Below are 6,000 nucleotides of genomic sequence, written 5' to 3'. Positions count from 1 at the left end.
AGTGACAGGACAAGGGGGAATGGCCTCACACTGAAAGAGAGCAGGTTTAGATGGGATTTGGGAAGGAATTGTTCCCTGTGAGGGTGGGCAGGCCCTGGCACAGGGTGCCCAGAGAAGCTGTGGCTGCCCCTGGGTCCCTGGCAGTACCCAAGGCCAGGCTTGGAACACCCTGGGATAGTGGAAGGTGTCCCTGCAGACAAAACAAGGCCAGAGATAATGATTTCTGCCTTAATTCATTACAGGGTTAATAAAACATCTTTATAAAATATTTTTTCTTTGGCCACACCCTGATTTCTGCAACAGATTCTTTAGCACTGACAAAACCTTCCCAATCCACTGACCATCACAGCAGTGCCAAGAGACCAAGTGAGAACAAGGAAAACACAAGTCTCATTTGCAGCAGAGGCAGCAATTAAAAATCCATATCCTTACCACGAAAAAGATGAAAAAAAAAAAAGGTATGTATTTCTTGTCTGTAATGTCCCATTGGGCTTACTCAGCTAGACAATATCTAGAGGAAATCACTGAGAATGCTGATAAGGCAGCACAGGGGACCTGCCAAAAGCAAGTCAGGGAAGTGCAATTCAACATCTCACGCACAGGGCTGGCTCCAGAGGGTCAGAGGATGGGAAAGAACCCACTAAGCTGCAGTAGTAGGACTGGCTGCCCACAGCAGGAGCTGGCAAGCCTTCCAAGGAAACTTCCAGAGTCTTGTTGGAGAAATTCCTCCCTGTCAAGTTGTTGTTTGGGTTCGGTTCTTTACTGCCTGAGGGCATTTGGGATGGCCTAGCGCTGCTGAATGTCCCATACTCGTTCTGTAAAAAGCTGGTTTCCATGAATTGGAAACCACAATCTGCCACAGCAGAGCTCCACAGAGACCTCACCTTGCACCTGGGTGCCTGAGCTGCCTCGCACAGCTCCCACTGGGAAGAAGCCACCCATTCAGAGAGGTCATCGTGGCACAGCATCCGCATCCCTGCTGAGCCCGGTGCCCACTGCGAGCCTGCCCGTGCAGCAGCTCTGGGCGACATCCAAAACAGCACTCAGGCACCAAAGTGCAACTTCTGCAGACTGCTGGCGCCTGTGCTGGTGAGAGCAGCCCAGGAAAGCTCTGCCTGCCCTGCTCAGCTACGTCAGATGCTGTAAGTGCCCGCAGCTCCTGGGGAACGCTTGCCGAGGCGCCGCGAGGTCTGGCGCCTTGTCGTGCCCCACTGCTCTGGGTGGGCTCCATTCCCGCAGCTGCTCCTTGCCTCCTGGCCCAGAAATCAGGTGGGGCTCTTGTCAGGAAGACCTCCAGGACCCAATTTCCCAGGCATGATGGAGGCAGCAGAAGGGAAGTCTCAGGAGTGCTTATAGGTGTTTAACATCAGTGAGTCAGGGACCCCTCCTGCGTGTCCAAGCACAGTCACTGATTCCAAAGCAAAAGCTCCAATTAACACCAGAAATTCTGCACTTCTGGTTACACAGTGGCTCAGCCTTCAGAGGCTGGGCAGAGCACACTTTTCTCCCTTCATGCCCTCAAGTTTCTCACACGCTCTGTGTCCAAAGGTCCTGTCCTCCGGGGAAGGGCTGTCCAGCACTCGGTGAGTATTTAAAGCAGAGGGGTGGCATGCCTCCCAGGCATATTTTCACTGACAGGACTAATTTAGATGTGGATGCCAAATGTGTTCTCTAAGCCCAGAAGCAAACACTTTGTGGCCCGGTATGAGTTTCACAGTGAGGTATTCAGAGGTCCCCTTCTCCTGAGTATTTCCCACTGGCTGACGTAGGAATCTCACCATCAGTGTACAGGCTAAGGGCACTCGAGTCTTTCAAGGCCTGGTCCTGAACTATTCCTCTCCAGTGTAAAGGGAATTTAAAGCATTTAACTCACTACAGAGCATTGAGAACCAGGTATAATCCTCAACTCTCCTCTGGTGCTAATCCCAAATCTCCTTGAGATCCAGCCCTCCTAGTGTTCAAAGTCCTCGATCCAGGATTTCACCCTAGTTAACTGTTAACTTGCATCTCCCTCTGGCCATGACCTTTGCTCAGGTGTTTGCAGTGCCCTGAACCACACTGAACACTCACCATCACAGGGGTGCTGTACAAAGCATGAGGTAAGCCTGGGGCAGGGGCTGCAACTTCCTTGTCGCATTCATTTCCACGGTGGAAAAAGAAATAAAATACAAAAAAAAATGTTCTGCTCGCTGTAACTTTCCCATAGTAAATTCCTGGCACCCAAAACGTGCCAGGAAACAGGCAGTTTGTATTAAAAGCAGGGTAGATTTTCTAGGGGCTTTAAGAGTGGCAGATTCCCCGGAGCATTTGCCTGCATTTGTCACAGGACAAGGGAGAGGCCCTGTGGCTGCACAGACCCCGTTCCCCACACCCGTACACATCAGCTGTGCCCATCTCTGTGACTGAAAAATAATCAGATTATTTCTACTGCCTATTGAGCAGGAAGAACAGAAGTGGTTCTGATGTCTTCTTAAGGAAAGAGTGTAGCTATTCAATAAAGAAGGAACTTACACAGTAAATTCAGTAGATATTAATTTATTCTCTTGTGCATTTGAAGTCCAATCTCACAAAAATAGATGGACAGCATTACATGTGGTAATGATAAACAAACTACACTGCAATGAGACTTTAAGACAACATTTAAAGCTTGCTTTTTGTTCCCTGGAATTTGGGAAGTACTGCCAACACGTAGCTTATCCAAATCCTAAGAGGAAGGGCTGAGCTTTCATTGCTGATTATACTTAGCACAGCACTTGTATTTGAATTCTTCACCTCCACGCGCATCCTGTTCCTGCAGCAAGATTTCCTCAAACGCTGTTATTTATATTTTGAAAACGCTTTATAACATTTTTTTTTCCCTCTTCATTCTCTGCAATGTTTTTTCCTTTTCCTGCAGGGCAGTGGCGCTCAGGGCTGCAGGCCACACCCTGCAGAACACAACACACAACCGGGGGCACACGCCCTGCAGAGCAATGCGCTCGCTCCATTCCCAGCCCACCCCGCCACGCCAGCCTGCAAACTGAGTAAAATCAATCCAAACGGCCTGGGGTGGGCCCTGCCTCACAACATCCCAAACAAAAAGCCACGGGGCAGCTGTTGGCTGTGCTTTTACACACCTCTGTAGCAGAAGGGGAATAAGTGAATAAGCACTGACTAGGAGTCACGGCACATTCCCCATCGATGAAGGAAGCCCAGCTGACCCGAAGGATGAGTGTGTGCACACAGCTTTACCTTGGGCAAACAGTGCTGCTCATGACCCTGCACAGCACCTACACCAGGAGCCAGAGGCTAAAACAAAACTCAGCCCTGTGTGAGAAATCACAAACAGAGCAAAAAAGGAAATCGTATCTATGAGTGTCACAGGATGTTAGATCGGCCCAAACCGTGCTGAGCAGGTAAGGACTGAGGCTGCACTTTTCTGGGAAGAGAAAACTTCGAGAGTACAAAATTGAGATAAGTAAAATTCAGAGAATCATGGAATATGCTGAGTTGGAAGGATGATCCAAATCCAGCTCCTGGCCCTGCACAGCCCCAAAATCCCACCCTGGCATCCCTGGAGTGCTGTCCAAACCCTCCTGGAGCTCTGGCAGCCTCGGGCTGTGCCCATCCCTGAGGAGCCTGGGCAGTGCCAGCACCCTCTGGGGAAGAACCTTTCCCAAAATCCACCCCAACCTTCCCCTGGCACAGCCCCAGCCCTTCCCTGGCTCCTGTTCCTGTCCCAGGAGCAGAGATGGAAGCTGCCCCTCAGGAGGAAGTTCCAGGAGACCTCCCCTCAGTCTCCTCAAGGCTGACTTATCAAGGAATAATATAAACTCTATAAATTCATTTTATTAATGTGAAGTCAAAACTTAAAAACAGCATTATCAACTGGAGATGACGAATATCCCATTACATTAATCATATTACATTAATAATTTTACCTGCAAAAATAAATTTATTAAATAAATAACCAAGAAGATGATTCAAATAAAGCACTTTTTGGCCACGTTTTTTCATAGGAAGGAGGTACCAGTTTTGTTGTTGTGAGACATTAGTCAGGAACTCAGATAGACTCATCCATGATCTGATTTATCTGTAACAAAGTGATCTGGAATGAGGAAAATGCTCTTTTTTTGCAAGAAGAATTACGAACATGAATTAGGGCTGAAGGGATTTGTTTGGTAATTTAGAAATGAAGCTGATCTTACTCTGTAGTCTTAGGTGAGTCAGTTCATCCTCCTGTTTTGGTTTCTTGGTTGTTAAAGAGGTCTGAAACTATTGGTGTACTGGTTTCAGAGTAGCAGTTTGGCTCAATGAGCATTCCCAATGCAATTTGAAGAGAAATTACAGTTTTAAGTCTACTGCTGTCAGAAAAAGGTTGGTTTATTGCTCCCATGAGAAAGGAAGTTAACTTTTCCATCGGTTGTCAGTATCGGTTCGCTCATTGCAGTTCCAGTGGTGGGACAAGCACCTCAAATGAACCCCTTGCCTTTGGTTCCCATTCTAACACACACCATGAGCTCACTGCCCCACCCAGCTGGACTGGGGACAAATTCCTGTTCTTATCTCCAGCCCGATGGAAGCCTTATGTAATAAACAACATTGTGACGAGGGTCTTATCTCAGGGCATTAACTTCTTCTTCCCTTGGCAAGGATGTGAGCGAGCTGGGCCCCGCTGCAAAGCTGCTCTGAGCCCATTGCTCTCTCCAGTTTGACCTTTCAGTGGAAAATAAAATCAAATCCCCACAAGGCGAGCTCTCGCTGAACTGTGTTTTTGAGGCTCTAGGAGAACTCTTCAAGGCCACCTCCAGATTTATCTACTGTACAAGTGAAGAGCTTTTGTAAACCCTTCAGCACTCTCCTGGCTCCTGAGAGAGCTGATGCCTCTGCACAAGACAGTTAATAACAGCTAATGATGTGGGGGCCTTGCCAGGAGCGCTGGGTTGTGTAACCACCTCGGCAGGCACTGTTTGTTTTGGTTTTTTTCCACAACGATCATCCCCCCTGGCTACGCCTGTGCAATGGCTTGACCTCATCAGAGATGAGAATTGTCTCATTAATTTCACTGGGCTGCTCAGTTTTGGAGCACGGTGTGAAGTGCAGCAGGATGTCGTGGCTGGTCTGTTAGCAATCTGCTGAATGTGCTCGCACAATGCAGTCGGATAATTTAGGTGTCTGAGATCAAAAAAAATACCCCCAAAAGCCAATTAGGTATTTTCATCTATTCCCTGGGGGCTTCTGGGGGATAATGCTGTGTTATCTCATACTTGGGATTCCTCCAGTTCAGTTTTTATATTCCCAGCATGAATTATTATCTCTTTCTTTGAATGAAAATGGTATCGATTAACAGCTCTGCCTCTTCAGTAATTTTCCCCTGCTTGTTTCAATCTGATTTTTTTTTTAACTAGGTATGGGCCTCATTTCTGTGAAGGGGAAAAAATGGAAAGATGTGCATCTCTAAGTAAAGGAATGATGACAGCAGGAGGAGGAGAAAGAAAGGTACAGAATCAATTAGAAATGCAGTATACTGCATACTCAGACTGCTGTCATTTCACTTTCTCTTGCCCTGCTTTTAGACTTAAAGGCATGAATAGTTGTATTTTGTTCCTGCACTGCATGAGAGTGACAGTGATTCTGAACACAGCAGCAGCCACACTACCTGCAGCAAAGCATCCCTGAGGGAGCTGTTAACTGGTGACACAATTATGGGAACAGGGATGGTGCATGGAGCAGGGCAGGATTAACCTCGTGCACTGCACTGGACCTGCCAGGGAAGCAGTCAGAAAAAGGCATGCAGGAAAAATTGAAAGACTGGGGAAATACATAATCTAACAAATGGGGAGCCTTTTCTAACTTTAATCCCTTGTCTCCAGTAAAATTGCACCAAAAAAAAGATTTCCAAGATCAGGTGAAAGAGCTGTGCTGGCCCTTAAAAGGAGTTTATCATAGAATTATGGAATGGTTTAGGTTGGAAGGGAGCTTGAAGCTCATCCAGTGCCACTCCTGCCATGGCAGGGACAC

This window comes from Passer montanus, unplaced genomic scaffold (assembly GCF_014805655.1).
Source record: "Passer montanus isolate IOZ18808 unplaced genomic scaffold, ASM1480565v1 scaffold15, whole genome shotgun sequence".
In the NCBI taxonomy this organism is placed as follows: Eukaryota; Metazoa; Chordata; class Aves; order Passeriformes; family Passeridae; genus Passer; species Passer montanus.
This window is presented reverse-complemented; position numbering follows the sequence as displayed.